We start from the raw sequence: 23,650 nt of genomic DNA, 5'->3' as shown, positions 1-23,650 counted from the left end.
AGCAAGTGTCCGTTTTATGGGGCAGAGCAAAATCGTACTGGTAGGCTTGGCTGAGTGTGGAGAGCATCCTGACCGGGTTTGGAAGTGAGACATCTGTGGGGTGGTCCAATGCTAATGCCCTTGGTGCTGTGGGGTGGATGTAGTGGGGGTACAGATTGTGGGAGAATGCTGTCCCTGGAGCAGAGGCTGGTGTCCCTGGGAGTGAATGTGGTGGTGTCCCTGCCCTGGAGCTAAGTGTGGCAATGGGGTGGTGCCTCTGGGGGGTGAGTGGTGATTGGGAAATATCCTTGGGGCATAGTGTGATGGTGTGATGGTGTCCCTGGAGAAGAGTGCGGTGATTGGGGGCCATCCTTGGGACTTAGTGTAGTGATTGGGGCATCCTTGGGGCTGAGCGTAGTGATGGGGGGGTATCCTTTGGGCTGGATGTGGTGTTTGGGGATGCAATTGGGGCTGAGTGTGTTGAGACAGACCTTGGGTATTGGGTTAAGGTGGTAAGTCCAAGGGGGATCTATTAAGGGAGAGAGAAGACTTTCACTGAGGGTTAAGTGGCTGAGGGGAGACCTTGGAGTGATGGTTAGGAGTGGGTAGAAGTGCTTGGTGGAAGTCTTTGGAGGGGACGAGGGTTAAGTTCAGTGGACATCCCCGGGGTCTGAGGCATAAGAGCAGGGTGGAAGTCTTTGAGGGAGAGGGTTAAAAATATTGTTAGGGTTAAGAGTTTGGAAGTCTTGAGACAGGATTAAGAAGTGTTCTGGGGGATGTACAAGTAGAACAAAACGTGGGTGGAGGGGGAGTCTTGGGGTTAAGGGCACAGGGGTAGTTTGGGTGTTGTTAAGGGCACAGGAGTGCTTTTGGAGACGTTTAAGGGTAGGAGAGATCTGTGGGGAGGGTAAGGTTATGGGTGTCATTGGAGGGTAGGTGGGTTAATTGCATTCAAAGCCTTTTGAGAGAAGAGGCCAGGCAGTCTTTTGAGGAAGGAGGGCTAAGGGTCGGGGAGTCCTTGAGGAGGGACGGCTAAGGGTGGGGGAAGTCCTTAATGGTGGGGGCAGTGGGTCAATGGGGGTTGGGAGGTTGGTGGTGGGGTGGAGGTGGACAAGAGGGACAAGGGCAATTTCTGGAAGAAGGGGGACAGTTGGAGAAGCATAGTGGAGGATAGTTGAGGGACAGAGGTGGGTACAGTTTATGGAGAAGAGGGCTGGAACAGCTGGGGGAGGGGCTTGGGGTACAGTTGGGGGGATAAGAAGGCAGTTGGGAGAGATTAGGGTGGGTGGCTGTTGGGGAAGAGGAGGGATGGGGCAGTTTGTGGGGTCTGAAGTGGGGCAGTTTGGGAAGAGGGGTGGGGCAAACGGTGGGCAGTTGGGGGTAGCAGAGAAATGGGAAGGGGTGGGGCAGTTGGGGAGAAGAGGGATGGGGAGAAGGAAGTGGAGGAGCTGAGGGGGGAATTTGGGTGAGAAGAGGGTTGGGGGTACAGGGAGGGCAGAATGGTGGGAGTAGTTGGGTGGAGACATTTAAAAATCTTTTTTTTAACATACTTAATACCGGAGACCAGTCTCTAAGTGCGGGAGAAGGGAGCAATTGAGGCAGTTTGGGAGAAGCAGGGCAGTTGGCGGGTGGGGGCAGTTGGGGGAGTAGAGGGCTGGGAGCTGGGGGGGAGGCAGTTGAAGGCTGTGGGGGTAGAATTGGTGCAGTTGGGGTTGTGGTGGGGTGGAAGTTGTGTGTGGGGGGTGCATGTGTTTGGCAGGGAGGGAGAGAAGGGGTTGGATGCACACTGGTGCTGAGTGTGGGGGTGGTTGGGTGCTGAGTGTGAGTGGAGAGTGCTTTGTGTGGGGGGGCCGAGTGTATCTGTGGGGGTGAAGTGCTGAGAGTGTGTGTCAGGCCTCAGTGTCAGTGTTGGGGGATTCTGGTTGCTTTGCGTAGAGGGGGCTGAGTGTGTGTAGAGAGGGCTGTGTTCCTAGTGTGTTTGTGGGAGGGGCTGTGTGTGGTGTGCTGGGAGCCTGTGTGGAGGGGGGCTTGGGTGCAATGTGTGTGATCCGGTCAGGTTGGGTGCAGAGTGTGGGTGGTTCCTGGGTGATGAGTCTGAGTGGTGGGACTCGGTGTGGCGGGGCTACTGCTGTGTATAGGGGGTCCTGTGTTTGTGGGGGGCTGTGTGTTTGGGGGACTGGTGACGAGTGTGTGGAGAAGTTTGAGGGGGCTGGGTGTATGTCTGGGTAGGTCTGAATGTGTGGGTATGGAGGGGTGAAGGTATGTGTGTGGGGGTGTTGCTTGGTGTTGTTTGTGTCTGTTCAAGGGGGCCTGGATGCTGAAATAATAGGCTTTCTTTGAGGTATTGTTGCAGTTTGCAGAGTTCATGCCTTAGTGTCTAAGTGGTGGGTGGGTGGGGTCTCTGCATAAGGCCTGGGGGTGGTTTTTAGCTTGCCGGAGAGAAGATTCTGTTTAGGTCGCTGGAAAGGTGTATTTTCTGTGCAGCGCTTTGTAATTGTGGGAGTTTATTGGGTGTGAGGCCATATTAGCTGGAGGTGAGAATTGAAATGAGGGAGCTTACAGGTTGGTTTGTGACATGGTGGGGATTTGTAGTTTTCTACACTAAATCAGTGAACTTAGTTAATGACATTTGGGTGCTCTAGCATAGAAGGCAAAGATGGAATGTGACGGCTGCAAAATTCCCTAGAGTTTTTCCAGTACACTATACATAAACCTAACTAGACTAATTCCAAAAGTAATACCACCAATCTTACTCAAAAGAGATACATCCTGGGTTAATCAAAACCTTTTTCCTAAATATTTTGGAAGCATCTTGAAATCATTTAAACTCATCCTGGAGTGGTCTGCAATAATCATTCACAATTCAAAACCCAGCCTAAAGTTCTCATGGAACCATCTTGGAGTAATCCTGAAGTTGTCATGGAGTCATCCTAGAGTAATAAGATAAATAGGGTAGGAAAAACCAGGCAATTGCGCGCTAGGTCCCAAAAATCATTCAGTGACCCAATGCAGCAGCAAAAAAACAAGAGAGGCTACCCTTACCCCCTCCAATTATTAGAATATTCAACAATAGGTTGTTGTTGATCTGCGCAAGGATCCAGAAAGTCTTTACAAATCTGAACCAGATTTAATTTTTCTCTCCCCTTTTCCCTATTTCCCTCACCCTACGCGAATCTATCAATCAATGAACAATGATTTGGTATGTAATTCCATATATTATTTTATTGCACAAAATTGTTCTGTTTTTTTATAATTTTCATTGTAATTTGAATTCAACGCTTTTTTGCATATGGTTACATTGATGGCAACTCATGTAATTTTACAACATAATTGCTCAATTTACTGTCTGATGGATATATCAGCCTTGAGAATGACCTTCAGGTCGAAACACGTGTTGGCTGTCATGAACATAAGATTCCTTGATAAAAGTCCACATTGAGAAACTGAGCTGTTACATTGGAATCGCTTTATCTGATTTCCCTTTAAAGACTTTCTGGATCCTTGCGCAGATCAACAACAACCTATTGTTGAATAATCATCCTAGAGTAATCCGAAGTCATCCTGGAGCAATCCCCACTCATCCTGAAGTTGTCGTGGAGTCATCCTGGAGTAATCCTGAAGGTGTCATGAAGTCATCCTAGAGTAAACAAAGTCATCCTGGAGTAATCCACACTCATCCTGAAGTTGTTGTGGAGTCATCTTGGAGTAATCCAAGATCATCACTGGAAGTAATCCGAACTCATCCTGGAAACATTTTTCTGATATAACTCTAGAGTTATCTCATTTAAATACTTTGGCCTTTACACATACTTCAGGATGACTTTGGATGATCTTCCTGAACTATCCATGGATGACTCTAGGATGGAGTCATCGGATGACTCCAGAATGATTCCTGGATGATCTTCCTTTTTGACTGTGGATGGTACCAGAACCACACACATGTGACAATGCACACGTTCATCTCATCTAGCTTTGTTCTGATTTACACATACCATATCCGTTTTTCACCCTTAGGACTAAACTGTTAACAGGGGCAATACTTAGTTTAGATAGTATGAGGTTGAAAGAGAGGGGTCTAATACAAACTCAGTGGCCTAATAATTGTATATCAATAGATATCCATCATTGCTTCTTTTAAATTAGCATATATTGTCATTCTGTTATCTTACAAAGGTAGTTAAACAAATGAGATACGGCAATATAAATTAGAAACCAACCAGTATATTACTATTCATCCTAGTTTATTAGGCTCAATGCTGCAATCATCGTGTTCGATCTACAAAACCCAAATACAAAACTTAGGGGGCTGATTCATGTAATTTGTGCGCCGAAAAACGGGGATGTATGCGCCATTCTGGCCGCAAATCCCCATTTGTTAAACAGGCATTTGCGGCCAGAATGGCGCACAAATCCCTGTTTTTCGTCGCACAAATTCCATGAATCAGCTCCTTAATATCAAAACCTGATCAGTGTAGTCAAATTATTTGCTAGATAAGCAAATAATTTGGCTCACCTAATGATAATAAAATGCAAATGCCCATAGATGGGTAAACCTATCTAGTCCTTGTCCACGTTGTAACGTCCCTTCAAGTAGTCACTTAGACAACAAACTGGAATTGCATTTTACCTTAGAGCTACTCCACAGGCCTTTCTTAAATGGCAGTGCCTCCATGTTATTTCTACAAAAGAACCTACGAGTAAATATAATTTAATAAAATTATTCCTTGGTTCCCCAGATATATATCATGGAGCCCCCAGTGCACTTGCTCACCTGTATTCACGGGTAAACTCCCAAAAACAAATACATTTGATTTCTCTGCTTTCTGCGTGATGGCGCCATTTTATTTTGGTATTTAAATACCAATGTAGTCCTGGCATCAAAATAGCTTATTAAAACAAATAGAGGTGGATGCACACCTGCTATTATACTTAATAGCTTGTATACTTAGCATGATACTGTTACCTGGATTCTTGTTTAACTTAAAAAATATATGAACAAAATACATCTTGCTCTATACTCCATACTCCTTTCTGATAACACCAAAATGTGGCCACAGTGAGGCAGTAATATGTCTGGGGATGCTTGTGGTTTTGTGTAGTAGGGCTGTGACCTAACATTTTGGGTTAGACTGCCCCTTTTGTTGTGGGACCATTCCTGGTTTGCATATTGTCTGTCCCTTCTGTAGTGGCTTGGCAGGCTGAAAAACGATGGTGTGGAGGGTTGCCCAGAGCTGTGCCCATGGTTAAGATTAACCCTAAACCTTCCATTCATCACCTTTTGATTTTGCTATTGTCACTCCTAGTGGGACAGTAATGCCCAGACTTGGGTCCCTAGTTTGCTGGGCCTAAAGAACCAAGTACTCCTTACTGATGACGCCCAATGAGGCCAAAACATGTCTGGGGATCCTCGTGGTTTCGTGAAGAAGGGATGTGATGTACCAGTTCCGGCTGGACTGCCTCTTTCATGGTGGGTCCAGCCTGATTTGCACATGGTCTTTTCCCTTCTGCAGTGGCTTGGCAGGTTGAAAAACGATGGCTTGGAGGGTTGCCCAGAGTGGTGCCCATGGTTAAGATTAATTCGAAACCTTCCAGCCATCACCATTTGGCTTTGCTTTTGGCAACCCCAAACATAAGCAGAACCTTCTTAGCATCTTTGGAGATGAATGTAGCACTCTTGAGGATAGAGTATCCAATGAACTAAGCCAACAATTAACCCAGAAAAACACCACCATTCATGAAACTGATAAGGTAAACACAACAATGGATGCCTCTGTAGCATTCACAAAGCCCACCCTTTAGGATACAAAATGTAACTCACCGCCACAATTGGTAAGAGAGGAGAACGAATCACACTGCTACATAAAGACTCCATCAACATTTACATTGCTCTCTCAGATGCAATCCTGGTTGTAAAGCGCTCTCACTGCCCTGTTCCACTTTGCATATATCCACACTAAGCTCCCTTACCATCTACATACAACTTGATACCTTTTCCTCCTGTACACTCTCGTGTATGGGTCTCTCAGGGTAATGCATACTATGAGATTTCAACCTTTGGGCAACATATCCAAAAAATCACTTTCATCGTAAATCAATGCAATTTTCCTTCAAACTATTGGTATAAGGTCCCACACACTGCCACACATTATCATCATTGTCACACCTATAGCTTTGTCCTGGGTCAACCAGTTACCATCTCATGTATCATCTTCTACACGGCTGCACCACTAAAACAAGTCAACAAGGCTCCTCCTCTGATGGCCAGGCTTTGAAAGGACATCTAACGAGACAGGATCCTAGAAAAATAGAAGCATTGATACCTCCCTAACGCACTACTCTGATGATAACCAGACTGAAACACCAAATAATGTACCCAACAAAATTCACCATGGATAACAATCCCTTGACATAGTAACCCAAAAGAAACATTTTAAATACTTGCGAAATAGGCAAGGCACCCACTGTTACACACCCAAACTCAAATAGCACATAAGAGTTCCTTGATGTTAATCAAGGAAGAACCAAGGAAATCTGCCTATGTAAATTAAATCATTCATATATATTGATATTCCGTAATTCAAAGAACAGATTTGACAGAGTTCATATAGTAATGTATTAAATAAAATAGTGGATAACACTTGTATGTGAGTGTTAATTTTACATACAAATCAAGTGACAAGTAAATGAATCAATTAAACATAAACAGTTCAACCATTATCTCATACATTCCTAAAGGAAATACAAGTAAATTGAATTTATATTTTGAAGAACATAAATATACACAATTCTCATATTTTGTTTGAGGTGATAAGCATTGTCTACAAGGATTGAGTTCATACAGGAAAAGTACTATAGTTTGTGTAATAACAAGTAAATGGCTGTTCTGTAGTAGATGAGCCTTCCTGTTCTCACTACGCATTTTGGGAATCACTCCCTTCTTCAGGTAATAGGAACTCTCTCCCTTCCTGCAATTAAGCATGTGAATAACCATACGAATAAGGCTTAACTAAAGATGACTATGGATGGTGAAACTTAAGATTAATTAGTTCAATTGGTCTGAAGAGTACCAACCTGATAATATTTTGTGTGGCAACACCACTAAATATGTTGTCTGTGCTTAACTGTTGGACATTGGAAAATTGGAGAGCTAAGGAGAAGGGTGAAACCAAGAGGAAAATAGGGGGGTGGAATACAGATATTACCAAATGACTTGACAACCACGCTTCTTATCACAATAAGCAATCGGTTATTAAAGTAAGGAGTGTAAGAGAAATTAAAAACTCACAGTTCCTGTGTTTTTGATGCCATATAGGTAACCACCAATGTGAATGAAGTAACCACTCCATTGTGTGTTTTAACTTCTCTATCACGCTGAAAGAGAAATCTGTAATAAGAAAAGGAAGTGTATATAATTCCTTCCAGTCCTCAAGTAGATAATGGGCGAGTAACATCAAAAGGCACATTTTTTCCATACGGTCTGACTTGAGTTCACAAAATAATCTCAAGCTTATCTGTTTCTTTAGGAAAGATGGGCTGGAGCGGGACAGAAGGCAGCTAGCAAGCAGCCTCCCGTCCTGCAGCAACCCATATCTGCATTTCATCATATCTCGTGATTGGCATGCACACGGGTTCGCTGCTCTGATCGCATGACTAGTCAAGCACAACAAGCTAAATCTGTTTAATGTGGCAGCCATATTTAAGCAGTCAAATTAAATAACCATCTCTCTAACATTCACTAGTGCATTCTTAAAGCCCTTCTAACAGATGCAAATAAAATTAAAAACAAGTATTGAGTCAAACAACAGATTGATAGGTATGTAGAAGGCTAAAGGAATTCTAATGAAAACTGCTCATCCACTACAGAGGTAACAATTGAAATATTTCAAGTTATGCAAGATATGGGTCACAGGCTAATTCATGTTTACAATTAGTCATTTAAGACTAATTACTACCTCATTTTGAGATTCTCCAATCAAATAAATAAACATACCCCAGTGCATATTGATCTGTGTGTCCCTAAGGGAAATGGTAGCATCAATCAAATCTGTCTAGTGACATATAATTCAGGTATCCACTTTGAGTAACTAACCCAATTTGCAGGATGTGTAGGTAACAGCATAATGCTCAATATCAGGATAAATCAAGTCATCATATGGTTGTTGATGTTTAAATGTTGTCCTGTGTCCAATGTATTAATTAGCCCATATAATGTAGTCTCTCCATTAACTTATCCAAGTAGTACTTGTGTAAATGTTGCATTCACCAAATGTATGGATGGTATTACAGATAACAACTCGGATGGAATTCAGTGTTCATTCCTCTCGGGAATTGACTGTCTAACTTGTCAACCCACATTATCTCTTTCTGTAAAAGAATTTTACCCAGGTGTCCTCCTCTTTTCAGTAATTTAACTTGTTCTAATATTATAATTTGCATCTGTGCCACTGAGTGATGTGATTCAACAAAGTTTTGGGAAACTGGAGATCATTCAGACTGTGCTCTCATATTCGACTTATGTTCAGTCCAGCGCGTCTTGGCTTTACATGTTGTACTGCCCAGGTGGTAGATTCCACAGGGACACCTAATACCATAAACAACATTGGTTGGATCACAGGAGTGTTTAAGCTGAATGGCCTTGCCTGTACATGGAGGTTTTACCGTATTTCCCTTAATAATGCTGTTACAATGTGGGCAATTAGCAAATGGAGTAGTTTCTTTGAATTGTTTGACTACTGTTTTCGGTGCATTGATGTCTACCCTTATCACCATATCATGTATGGCCTGGCTTTTATTACACCCAAACTCAACCTTCTCAACAATGGAAACAGGTAGCTGGAGTGAACAAGGAGAAAGAGAGAGTGAGGCACTCACCAATGATACGTATTACAAACTATCAATAAAATAGGATTTGCAGAGCAGAAATAATAAAAGCAAATACAATTCATTGCACAACAGAAGGATGTGTTCAATTAATTAAAAAACCCTTCTGCCTGCATCCTGTCTCTCATTTCTTCTTAACAACTTTGTAACTGCATCCAAATTCACTTTGGTGAGACAATTCAACAGATCCAAGACCACTGAGATGTAAAATGCCCAGCAACACTAATACTAATATTGGAAACAGCAGCAAAGAGGCAATGAACAATGGGTCTAGGGGCCATCTCCCCTTCACAATGGAACAAATCATAACCAATGGCAATGCAATCATACCAGCAGGAACACTGACTACCCATGCCCCCCGCATCTACAAAGCAGTCATCCAACTACCAAGACTCAACCCTTCTATTCCAAATTCACCTCAATTAATTTATAAAAGAAGGTGTCATTAAGCAAGCCATACAAACACAGCTTTTGCTAAGCATCTAGTCAGAAACCTAACAGCTGACACCACTAACATGGCATACTACTGCCCCATCTTCCAAACACTTGTCACAGCTAAAGTCCGGGAGACATTGGTCTATCAATAACCCTAAGATCAAATTAAAGACAGGAATCTCTTTGAAAAATCCCAACACAGAGAGGAATGGTATTGATTCTCTTGTCCATCTGAGATGAGATACATAAAATAAGACTACTCAAACACACAATCTGCTCTCATCCTCATAGTTATATCAGCAGAATGTGACCTCATAAGCAATGAAATCATGAAAATAAAAACATAGGTACATCAGATTAGAGGGAACTGCACTGTGCAAGATAAATTCCATCATCTCAGATAGGACATAGTCCCCACAAATGGCCCATTACAGATATTTCCGTCACAGAACCACGGTGGTCATTGTACTTGTACTCTCCAGGCTGGGTTGAACTAACAGCATCTATATCAGCCTCCCAGATTACCTACTGAACAGATTACAAAGACTCAAAGCGCATCAACCAAACTCCTTCTTAGGCTGCACACATCACCCATGCCCTCTGAATGATTCACTTGCTCCTGGTCTGCCATAGTAAACAAATCAAGACCGTACGTATTTCCCACCAACAGAAATTCACCCACTACAAGCCAACATGACAGTCTGCTCCGGGAGCACAACTTTTGTAGTAGTACCAAGCTTCATGTGGAAACTTCAGAATGGCTCTTACTTCTAATTTCTGGCCACCAAAGTCTGGAACTCAATCTTGAGGCATCTTCAAAAATATCAATAATACCTAATCTCCAGGAAATCCCCCAAGACTGTTCACAAGACTAGAGCCATCAAAATTAAAATGGCATCCTAAAATGCTGGACCAAAGAGAAGCATAATGTATCTAGCTAATGCAGCAGCTGTCCCACAGGCAAATGCCATCTGTAAACAACAGACACATAGCTAAGATGGAAATATTCAGAAAAGACAGATGAGCAGCATGGACCTGGGACCAAAGTAAATCTACACAGTAAATGACAGCAACACCAGTGCTGGAAAAATGCAGCACAACTGGAAGGAGGCCTTTTCAGGTTAGTCACACCAATATATCTGACAAAAATGAACAAAACCCCAATAACCAAAGACAAGATATTGAAATCATTTAGGTTGTTTCACTGCACTGCTCTAGGCTTAAAACACAAGTCAGAAGAACAGGAACGTTGACCTCCAGGGTGAACAACATCAAGAAAACATTTCATGGGTGAGACAGACATAACTCTAATGGTTCAGTCTAATTCGCCATAATAAGAGTAATCTCTCATCTCAAAACAACTCTTTCCACCCACTGATTAACTCACATCTAAATCTCTAACAATTTTACAACACACACACACATACCAACTCACAAAGAACAATCAAATACCTACCAATTGCGCATTCAGCGATAGAGCCGTGAAACAGCACACATCTTTCACTCTATCATATACCACCCACAAAGACAGAAGCTAACCCAATATTTCAGTGCTATGTTCTATGCATTCTTATAAAGTGCATATGTATTCTCATTACTCTGGCACTTTTGCCCTGAACCTGAACCTACCAACACCCCACGTTCTCCACCTGCTCCCCACTGTGTCCCAATAACAGCTCTAACTACTGCTCTTCTGTTGCAAGGTCACCTGCAAAAAGGCCACCAAAATGGCAGAGGTATGTTATTTATTTATTTATTTATTTATTTATTTATAATATGCTCATAGCCAAATAATGGCTTTACATATACAAACAATTTACAAACACAAACATTTTAACATACAAAAATCACACAATCCATAAAAGTTAAAAACAGATTTCATACAAAAATACTCTCAGATAAATCCTTTAAAATTGTTAAGACTAGTTTGTAAAATTTCATCATATGATATATTAAATTGATATAATTTCCTTCTAGTAGTTTTTTCCAAATGATTTCAACATCCTCAGTAATACTGGTGTTATTATAGCGTAAGAGAAATTTTCCACGAATAAATGCAAGACTTTCACAGTAACATATTAAGTGCTTCGCATTTTCGATTTCTAAAATTCCACATAATCGACAGAACCTTATATTTCTCTCGAGCTTAAGTTTAGCTCCTAAAATTTCCAGAGTATCACAACGGTTGAACTTAAACAAAAAGTACTGTCTTATAGTGGCTGCGGTCGGAAACGCAAGTTGATATTTAGGTTTCTCAGTTGTTGGCGACCAGTATTCTAGGAATAAACCACTTGTGGATTTTGTGGACAGAGTAATCATATCACGTTCTTTTGCATGGCTATATATAGCTCCTTGTAATAAGTTTTTAATCTTAGTTTGCTTGAGGAGTAGCCAACTCTTTGAATTAACTGTCGCCCATTTCTCATATATCGTATGTAATCTGCTTAAGGATACAAACTGTTTTTTATGACCCTCCTTAGTGAATGTTTTCATCAGTTCAACCACAAAAGTACTAATAGATAGCATACTTAATTTAGCGTATAACATTGCAGATTTGTATTCTAAAATGTCTTTCGCATATCTAAAGTTACATTCTAATAAAATGTATTCACAGGATGTTGAACTAGGTAACCTAAACAGTGATTTTAAAATTTTTCCTTCTAATAAACACATTTCATTGGCAAATTTACTCCCCCAGATCTCAGCACCATATAATAAGCAGGATATTATCTTACTTGCGTACAGTAATAAAATTGTATTTACAGAGATGCCTCCTTGTTTTCCTATAAATTTACTAATGGCACCGGTGTTATTTAAACATAGCAGTTTAGTAGCCTCCCAATGGGGTTTCCATAGTAGCTTAGAGTCAATTATGACTCCTAAGAAACGGTAACAGTCAACTTTTTCAAGTAATTCTGAATTCAGCATCCACTTAAAGTTGTTAGACCGTGTTTGCTTCGTAGTGCCTCGAAATGCCATTACCTTATGCAAGACCTCTTTACATTATATTATATTACATTACTTTATTTTAAAAACAAGCTCATAACCTTGGCTGTGTATGGCTCCTGCAGAATTTCAATAGTACATCAATTATTTTGACCATTTTGTTATCATCTACACTGACAGTATTCCGTAATTTATTCTCACTACAGAGGTGCACATAAAACATGTGTACACACAGGGGTGCACACAAAGTATAACAACAACATTTTTATACAACTCTGAACAATTTCTACGTTGACCTGACCCAGGTGCAGTTCTTGATATTCTTGTTTTCTCTGGAGGTAGTGCACAAGAGCTACGATATAACATGCATTTATGAAGTAACTGTTTCTACAACACATACAGGTATATATTGTTTTTAGGTTGTGTTAACCTCTCCCAGTGCTGTAATCAAGATACTTCAGAGGAGGTACTTCTATTACATGAGTCATGCATAAATGGGTTCTCTTCCATTGGTCACACACAACTGAAGTAGCCTTTAGCACACACAAGAGGACTTTTAGGCACCACCTTATTGTAAAAGTTGATGCCTCTAAAATAAGCATTGGGGCTGTGCTATTTCAGAGGAGTCCTGATTTGAGACAAACTTACCCTGTCACATTTTTTCATGGACCCTGAGCACCGTACAACTCAACTTCATTATTGCAATAGTTAATCATCATACAATCTGTTAGATAATTTGCCAGGAGTACACTGTTTTCCTGCAAGCCCCTTTGAAGAACTGAGGGATGGCACTTGTTCAATTGAAAGACCTGCAACCAAATCCTTAGTACAATGTCATCGCTTATGATTGTGATGACATTTCAGAATTCCAAAAACTTTGGATTATGTCACACATCATTTCTGGTGGCCAAAACGATTAAACCTGGTGAATTAGTGCATCAAAGGAAGTGAGGAATGAGTGAGATCAAAGTCAGTACACACCAATCCAGCAGGCCTCATATTTCACAGGCAACTTGGCCAGTTCCCCGGAAGGTGGCATCCTTAGACAATATCATGGAATTTAGACAAGTAAAAGGATTTGCTTACATAAATTATACCTACAAGATGGAACATGTAAGCAACACATTGGGTTCCCTTGCCGAATTGTTGTGCCATAGTAATGTCTGACAGTTGGTCCTCAGGTAACTGCCCAGAAATGGGTAGCTACATTGTGCAGCTGAATCAAATCCTGGGGCAGTTTCCTGGGAGTTACAATCATGCTTGTGCACCTTGGGTGTAAATAATGTGGATCGCACAATGCACATATAGTAACAATAACATGACTCAAGATAACCTTAACTTGTATGTGCAGGTTTTGTCAATTTCCTTTGCTCCTTTGCATGAGATGGATCAAACAAAAGGAAATTATGCAACTATACTAATCCAGGCAAACAACACATTAAAAAAATAGATTGACACCAGGTAGGTTTCCCTTCCCAACAACCAAGGGATGTGAGGAGTTTAAGTCCTCTTTCTCTGTTCCTTAAAGAAAGAGGAGGGTGAGTGAGAGGTCAACATGAAGTTTGATATCTGAGATTTGGCCTAACAGTGAGGGGTTGCGTTGGAGCCAATAGAAGGGAGGAGGGAGAAAGATATGAGCGATCATAAGGAATTGTGATTCATGGGGAGGATCACTGTTTTGTCACACTTCCGTTTGAGCCAATTATCACACATTCAGTCATTGATGGTGGAGATCCAGAGTTGGAATATGTTTGAGCTACAGTTAGTGTAAAAATAGAAAGTGCAACCAAAAGAGTGTCAGAGAAGAATACAGAGTTTATACTGCCAGGGGAGCTTATGCAGGAACAGAACATGCAGTGGTGAACAGTGTCGAAACCAGCTGACAGGACATGGGGTACCAGTGAATTGAAACAACTGTTGTCAGCCAGTATAACCTTGCCATTCGCAATGGAGGTGATTACAAATTGTGTGCTGCTCCTAGGCCGAATCCAGTCTGTTCGTCATTTAGTAGGTTGTTGTCTTTGCAGTAAGATTTAAATTGGATTGCTACTGCCTTTACTAGGAGCTGAACCTAAAGGGCAGATTATAAATTGGACCACATGTTTTTTAGAATTAGAGGTCAAGGACGATATTTTGATGGCAGGGTGTGAGGAAAGGTTGCTCACAGAAAGAGGGTACAATGCTAGAGGCAAGTGAAGAGTTAAGAAGAAGCACCCTTTTTAGGAGGAAAGATATTATTTCATTGATAATAGATGAGGGCCAAATATCAAGAGGGGATCCTGAGGTTTGGAAGTGGTGAGGAGATTCAGCACGATAAAGGAAAGGAGTTCAAGTTTAGGGATGGGGCTCTTTGTGGGGGTGCAGCGAGTGATGTTCTCATGGACGATAGAGCAGCAACTGGTCTAAATTATGCTAATGAAGAGACAAAACAAGAGATTTCTTCAAAAGGTTGTAAGATGGGCATATGGTTGGTGGGTGATGGAGGTGAAGAACACTGTGCTGAGCTTAAAATAGAATATTTTATTCTGGATCTTTGAGTCCGTTTTTGTATTGATTTGTTTCAAACCTTATACATGCACATATACAAATTCCTTTAATAATCATAATTACTTAATAATCAGAATATTAATACTTGTTAAGCGTTTCAGTCTCCACCATACAACATCTACATACACCATTTACACTTACACCTCTAATACAAAGTATATCCTTAGTATGAATAACGTTAAATCATATCCTTAAAAAAGTCCTCATTGTTCTCCTGTCTGTACATCATGTCAGATAACCAGGCACAAGTTTCTATCTAGTTTGAGTCAGAAAATGCCCTGTCAATTGTATTTTTATTATTATGGAATGTATTGAGTGCGGACCTAGCTTTGAGAAGCAACTGACCGCTTTATAGAGGTATACACCAATACACATACACAACAGAGCACTTTACAGAGGTGTACAACATTAAAGATGTATAACAGAGTGCTTTTCAGAGGGAACAGAATAGATATACAGCAGAGGCTGGATACAGAGGGGGACAGAGCAGAGGTACAAGTGTACTGGGTGGCAGGGATGAGAGAAGCAAGCAGTGTCTAGCAAGTCAAGTGGTGTAAGGGGCAGCGTGATGGCCTAGGCTTTGAGGAGGAGAGAATCCTTGAAGAGGAGAGTCTTGAATTCTTTTCTGAATTGCAGGAGCGTGGAGTCGAGTCAGATGCCAATGGGGAGGAGATTCCATAGTCTTGGTGCGTAGGCAGAGTAGGCTTGTTTTCTGGTCCTTTCATTTTGCAGCAGCAGATTTCAAGTCTGCACATGTCCTGGCTTCTGGTGGTGCACTGTCTGCCAGATATGCAGAGTTCCTGCGCAAGGTAGCTGGGTGACTACAGGGTGACTGCTTATTGATGATGCAGCAAGACTTGAAGGTGATTTGTGCGTACAGTTGGAGCCAGTGAAGGTCGATGAGGGCTGGTGTAATGTAGTCGTAGCTGTGTGGACCCTTGAAGTGGCATGCTGCCGGATATATGACACTTCTCAGGGGCACAAGGGAGGATGATGGGAGGCTTTCAAGGAGTGCATTTCCCCCATCCAGGTGGGATAAGGCCAGTGCTTGAACGGTGTGTCTTAAGCTTTCCAGAGGGAGGAAGGGCTTGATTTTTGCAGGAGGGAGATCTGATACTAATCTGCCGGAGTTTTCTTAGCTATTTATGATATTTAGGGATGAAATTGTCCACCAATATATGTTTTTTTAACAGAAATGTCAAGGCATCTTCTTTTCAAATTAGGTAAATAATCTGCATTTCATTTTATCATTTGTTTAAATATTAAATGCTACAGCGACTGGAGGCCTGCTTCCACCAGTTTTTTATACAGGCAGAGCAATTTTCACCTGGCATGCCAGAAATACCAGACCCAACACATATCATACAATAACTATCAGAACACAGTTAGAGAGATTCAATACATTCTGCCAAAGAGTGCCCTCCAATTTCCCGAAACCACATTTTTCTGAAAGGTATGAAAGTTCTAATTCGTATAACGCCAGGAATTATCTTTTGATTATGAAATGCAATCAAGGGGCTTAAGGTAGAAACAACAGTATTATTCATAAATTAATCTCATCTCTACTCCTACTTGTGTACCTCTTTGAAGTTTAGGATCGCCTCACCCATACCGTTTTTAGATTCTCGTAAGTGAATATCCCAAGTATTTCACAGTATTTTCTACCAGTAGGGTTTTCCCACCCATTGTCCAGGAAACATTGGGAGTTTCCTTTTTGTGGAATATGAATGAAACACATTACATTCGTCTTAGAAGGGTTGGCACTAAGACTCTTTAATACTGTGTATTCTGAGAACCTTCTTATCAGCTGCTGCAAGCCATCTGGGTCTTAGCCAACAATAAAATGTTGTTGGCGTGACTTAACCAAAAACACTTTTCCGAGTTCATTAGTGGCGGCAGAAAGGAGGCAGGTGCTAAGAATTCAACTAGATTTCAAATATAGGTGTTGAAAAGACAAGGGGGCAAGTAGGCACCCTTGTTTAAGTCCTCTGGCAGTAGGAATCAGATCCGTTATAAAGCCCTGCATATATAATCTAACTTGAATTTCCGTATTGGCAAATATATTGCCCAAAATATCTATGAGGGGCTCTGGAAAGTTCCAACTACAAAGTTTCATCCACAAGAGGACTCTTATCAACCATTTCAAATGCAAGGCTTAGAACCACTGAAGCGAAATAGAGTTGGTCTGCACCTCTAATAACTGCACTTTCTATTAGGGTGTAAATATGCAAACCATTTGCATGCGTACCACCACCCCTTCGGAAACCACAATTGACGTTTTGAAAGCATATTGGTTTGGGAAATCCATTTCTCAATTTACCCCAAAATACAAGCAGAAAAAACTTTACTTTCAGGGTCCAGAAAGGCTAACGGTTGCTACCTAAAAGGGTTCAATCTGTCCCCTTTAATATGTATGGGAACGATAAGGGATGTATTCGACCTGATGGGTAATGCCTTAGCGCCTGATTCATAGAAGTGTTTTATAATGGCACAATCTCATAGGAATACCATCTGTGAATGAGGCCCTTAGTCTTTAGTATATATTTTAAAAGAATATACAAGATCAGCACCCACCCTGTTGGAAAGACCATTTGGTCCAGGTGCTCAGAAACTTATGCTATAACCTTGTGAATTGCCTCGACTGTGAAGTCAACAAGCCATTCGCTTTTATAAGTAGAATTAAATATGTTATTAGTTGGGCAGCTATACAAGTCTTGAAAGTGGTCCACCCATAACTGTTCGGAGATTGGGTTTGTTAATTACTCCCCGTTAAAATTCCCTTTATTTTATACCAAAGACCAAAAAAATGTTGCCACAGTCTTCAGCATTTGTTTCACTGTCTCTCTGGGCAAGCTAAAATCTACGCGCTTTTAGCCAATTTCTATATCTTTGCATTTCTTTTTTTATCTTTATAATTTTTAATTTCTGTTCGCAAGGCTTTGCCTGGATCATTTTAAATGCTGGTCGCATAGATTGTTTCCTACCTTGTATCTCTGCATTGTAGTCATGTGTGTGGGTGGAGGACGAATGCAATTGTACTTTTCCACAAGAGTCTACAATTCTTTGAAGAATAAATACTTTTGCGGAAAGGAACTTTAAAATTCAAAGTAGTGGAATGCCAAAATGTTTGAATTGCTATGTCAAATGAATCAAGCACTCCCTGATTCCAAACAATTTGGTTATTTTCCGTGCTAACACTGATATTCATATTGGTGGACTTGGACTGTAGTTTTAAATATTGCGCCTTAAGTATTGCATGGTCACTAATATCGTTGGGTTCCACTGCAAAATGAGTACATAAGGAGAATAAATTAATAGAGCGAGAAATATAAACAGTCCAAGACAACACTCTGTCCCTGTGCCACGTGGGATTGCAGGGGATGTCTTCTGCAACTTGTTTGTTTGATATATGCAGTTCCCACTCATTATATAAATCCCTCCAAATCCTACCCTGTTCCTTTTGATTGGCATGGTAACTAGAGTCCTGCACAAGGTCAACCATTTCAAGGGTTTCTTGTGGCAGGCCTACAAGATCCCGCTAACAGCTTCAGAAATGTCATTTAAAGTCAAATGAGCAGAATGCCAATAGATATTAATGACTTTCAGGATCACACAAAGTTCTACTGCAAGAATGCCCCTGAGGTAATTTGATACATAGCACCCCTTCAAACCAGAGCTATTACCATTAGCTATCAGAAGGTCTCCAAAAGGTTTTCCCCCCATTAACCCCACTGTGGGTTGAGAGAAGGTTTGGTACTCATCATAAAGTAAGGTGTCCAGAGCAGAAGTTTCCTAAAGCATAACAATAGGGTGTGTACTGAGTGCCTGGGAAATCCCTGTGTCCTTCAGAAGTTTCCCAAAACCTCAAATGTTCCAAGAGAGTATTGATAGAGTTGGGCCCTGAGAGGCTGAGGTGACAGAGGTGTTAAACGTCTTTCTTTAAAAGGTTGAACATCCCCTCTCCTTGAAACAATCGCTAACTCATTCTAATCTTCTAGGGACTTAGGTAGGGCAGTTTGAGTATGTAAAAGGGATCATATCCTCTCAGCAGAAACACAGTGTCAAACACCTCATGAGGTTTCATCTATGAACCCACAATCTGTCTTGGTCAGAGGATTGTGATCCAAGGAGCCTTTCTCAATAATCCCTAACCCAGATTTGATCACACTTGGCAGTGAGCATAGCCTAGCGATCTCAATGATTCAACTTCCTCCAATAACATGGAATATACAGCACGAGATGGAATGGCAATGGATGCAATGCCATTTCTATTCTCATGTAAAAACTCTACATGTGCTATATCTTAGTTGAATTAAAACGTAGCATTGGAATTTCCTTCAATAAGAGAAGAGTGTTTGACCGGTTTAATGTAATACCCACATTGTAGGTTGGGTCCAAAACCCATTTCCAGAATCAGGGAAGAGGTATGAAGACCCAGAAGATCATTATGCTCAGATTTTGAGCTCTGTGTCCCCCGACCACTCAATGAACTCCCCACTTCATCCCCTAATTCTTAGGGATAACTTGTAATTGCAGCCGAACAGTCCCTTAGGCAGGCTTAGCATTATACCCTTGATTGTCCAAGAGAATTTCAGTAACACCGTCAGTGAAGTCAGTGGAGATTTGGCAGACTTTCTTTTCAACAGCAAAAGAACATTGAGAATCTTCATGAAGAAGTTCAGGATCCACACCAAATTGGCTAATGCACAGAAGGCCATTCCCAATTGGAGACTCCATTTCATGTTTTGTTGAACTCTTTGAACTTAGCCCCAAAGATTGATTGAATTGCATAGCTATGTCATGTTTTTAAGTCACTTGTAGCACAAGTACCATAACTTGTCACATCACCAGTAGATCTAGTTTGACGTTCTCAAGCCTGTTGGCCAGCAGCTAACCTTTTTTCCCCACCTTCATTCAGGTTCACATGTACACCACTACTACTGGAGGAGAACATTGCCATGAGGTGTACACAATTGCCAACTCAGTCTGATTAATTGATTTCGTCTCTGCTGTTTTTTATGACTGAAGATTGAGGCAAGTTCCTTTTGTAACATTTGGTTGGGACTCTTTTACCAGCTCCTGCTTCACTGCCACCTCCTTGCTGTTTATATGGTGTAGAAATGTACGTGAGCTACGATTGCCACTTTTACTTTTATTTTTGTGCTTTTACTTTTATTTAATTTGCCAGGACCAGACTCTAAGGTGATTCTGCAACTAGGTTCCCTCTCAGTAGGAGAGGAAGAGCCCACTTTGGTGCCAGGTAATCATTCCCTCCTTCCAATGTTTGACTGCCCTATTTGGGATGCTAAAGGATTGGGTTGAGGTAATGGTTGCTCTATTATCATCACATTAGGTTTTGGAGTCTTTCGGCCAACAGCAACGCGCTTCTGAGTGGCAGTGCCCATATTCGCAGCAAAGAAAATGTGATTGGGCAAGTTCAATTCATCCAAATTCACCTTAATTTCACTTGATATGAGAGTATGGGCTCTCATCTCTGATATTATCGTGTAACTCTACAAATACGCTAAGCACAGAGTCAGGCATCAAGATGGTTGGGGAGATCAGTGTAATTCTGGCATCTGCATCTTTCAAAGTATGATGCAAAGGGATGGCAGAACAGTCCTTGGAGGATTGGGCCAGAGAGACATTAGTAGACGATAATAATTCTGCAAGCAACGTGGGTGTTCCCGAGCAGAATCCTCCAGGTATTGAGGAGATTGAGCTTTCCAACAACCTATTTGGTTGTATAATATCCTTGTCATTTCCATTAGAGAGGTCAACGTTCTGCAGGCCCTCAGTAGCTTCCAAGAGGCTGTTATCATTAATATTATCAATCTAGATTTCTGCAACAGCCACACTAGGGACAATAGGTCTAATTTTGGTACTTATCCCTGTAGATGGAAAACATGGGATCTTGTGGCCTACTACTGTCAGCTTCTTTAGAACCGGTACCATATGTTGCTGCTTTCCTATAGCCTTCCTACAGGCTTCTCGACGTGATTGAGGCATTCCAAATTCATATGGAGTTCACTCACCATGTCCTCTTCTGATTGACCCCATTTAAATCAGGGATCAGCTCCACATTTTTAGTTTCTTCATGTACCGCTAAGTGGTCAATTGAAATTTGCTTAGATAGTGGTTACAACCTTTTAGATGCTATGGGTGAAACCTGGGAACCAATAGCCTTCAATGTGCCCTTCGGGATCAGAGGAATGGGAGCTTACATAGCGTATGAGCAGGTTTACTCGCCCTTTGCTTACGGGGCGGTAAGTGTGCTGGTAATGAAACAGAGTCACAACAAAACCTTTTCCATAAATATCAAGGTCTGATAGAATTTGGCTAGCAAAATTTAAAAACAGGCAGCAATCAGTCCTCTCCAATTGCTCCCCCCAGCACCCGAATTGCCAAAGTTCTCTAACACTTGGCTCTCACTTGCATCTAGCATGCCTTCACATACGCCAGTGAATTATAAGCAGTCCCAAACGGGACTGATTGCCGAGCGCCGAGTTCCCAAGCAAAAATAACAGCACCAGATTTCCACAACGCTGGCAGAGTAGCACACTCGATCCCAGAGCTTCCTGACAAACTGTCCCTAACACTTGGCTCTCACTTGCATCGTGAGTAGTGTAGAGGCACAGAGAATGGAGTAGTTGGCAAGTCACTGTAATTTCTATCAGCAAACAGAATACATTGGTTATACTCTTTCTTTTATTTGGTTGTGGTGTGTTTATTTTACTCTATATAATGCACTCTACTGTGCATAGAGCTAAAAAAAGGTTAGTTACAACAACAACAACTTGTGTTTGTTATCATTGCCACAATGTGCATTATCATTTTGGAGAGACACTGCTGATGATATTGTGATTGCCACAACAGGGCCATGACCTGCTGTGCATGGAGCTGATAAGGGTTAATTACAACAAAAAAGCCTTGTGTTTTTTCTTAAAACTACAAGTTGCATTAACATTCCGGGGAGCCACTGCAGATGGTGTGACCTGTATTTTAAAGAAATCATATTGAAGAAAGGTGAGTGAATGTTTCACGTGCTATGCTACTGCCTTGATCAGTGTTGTGTTAACTTGTACATTCAATTTGTTACACAACACACATATGGCATGTTTTGACTATGCTATCATTTTACATTTTATATTACTTTCTGTAACTGGTGGCATCTCTTCAGATCAAGTACTGTAACGTGGTAGTTCTTGGGGATTTTAACCTTAGGCATGAATTCCCCCAGCGCTGGCACTAGTTATCTTTTTGATTCATTACTAGTCCTTGGTCTCAGACAGTTGGTACTCAAACCTACTCATTCGCTAGAGGGCATTTTCGACTGTATTTTCTCTGCAGAATCAAATGTTTTACCTTCTCCTGCTATTCTGGTTCTCTGGACTGACCCTTGTTTAATACTGTTCTCAATACAAGGCACGGCACACCTGATCCCCCCTTGCCAAGCTGCCCTTTCTAAATGCAGCTGGCGTAGGGTGGATATGGATTATATGTTGGCCTTGATTAATGAGAAATGCCTGAATGCTGCTGGGATGGACTTAAGTTGTCTATCACAGATATTGTACGATGTTGCGGTCCAGGTGGCTCATTTGAAACTTATCCAACCTCGCATATGCCCCTCCTAACCCTGGTTTTCCAAAGAAGCTCAAGGGTGCACGATTAGAACTTAGACAAGCTGAACACAAATGGCTCTTATTTTATGGGATAAATGAGATATTGGTATTTTGCAAACTCTCCAGGAGTTATCATAATGCTATCCACCTGGCCAAACAGAGATTTATGTACCCAGAAGCTTGAGATAGCCTTAAATTAGTCTAGGGAACTATTTGCTGTGGTAAACTCTTTTTCTTCCACTGCAGTTTTTCACCCAGAGTGATTCTCACCTAATCTCTGTGTGATTGATTCATCAGCTAACTATTTTTCTACAGAAATTGTATATATACGTAAACATATTCAGCTGAGCACTCTAACTGTTACTACCTCCATTCCGGTTGAAGAATTGCCAGTAGCTCCTTCTGTCTGGTCTTTTTTCCCTGAGTTTTCTGCCGAAGCAATTTTCAGGGCAGTTTACCAACTTAAGTCCAGTGCACCTGCACACCCTCTTTCTGTATGTGTTCTTAAGGATATCATGCCTGGCAGGATTCAGTGTGTCACTAATGGAACATCGACACAACTTGTCCAATGAAAAGCGGAAATCATTGAAACATCTGGCCGACAACAGGGGAATTGTCATAAAGTCCGCCGACAAAGGAGAGGGAATTGTGGTCCAGAGCAAAGAACAATATCTGACTATGGTAACCACACTACTTGATGATGACAAGAACTACAGGAAACTGAAGAAAGACCCTACCCTGTAGATGAAACAACTCATACAGGAGGTTACAACATACGCACTGGAGCATCAGTGGATCACGAAGAAGGAAGAGGAGTTTTTGAATACCTCAGAAGGACTATTCCAGCATTTTATGCATTACCCAAAATGCATAAGGATTCACAGAACCCACCAGGGAGACCTATTGTCTCGGGTTGCGGTTCCATTCTCGAACCTCTGTGTAAATTCAGAGACTTTTTCTTGAAACCCCTAAATCAGAAGACACAGACCTACTTGAGGGACACTATGGCAACAATTGAATGCTTTGAAGGCTTACCACACAAACCTGCCAACAGCCGGATCGACCACAATGGACATCAAATCGCTATATACTAGCATTCCCCAGACTGAGGCGATAGAATGTATACGGGCCCATCTCACTCATCACATGATACAAAGGAGGGTCCTGATGAACTTCATTATTGAATTATTAGAACTGGCACTGACAAAAAACGTCTTCTCCTTCAACAAATGCTTCTACTT

The sequence above is a fragment of the Ambystoma mexicanum genome, chromosome 6p (assembly GCF_040938575.1).
Source record: "Ambystoma mexicanum isolate Mex_15411 chromosome 6p, UKY_AmexF1_1, whole genome shotgun sequence".
In the NCBI taxonomy this organism is placed as follows: Eukaryota; Metazoa; Chordata; class Amphibia; order Caudata; family Ambystomatidae; genus Ambystoma; species Ambystoma mexicanum.
The sequence above is the reverse complement of the archived record's forward strand: the minus strand, read 5'-3'. Positions refer to the sequence as shown.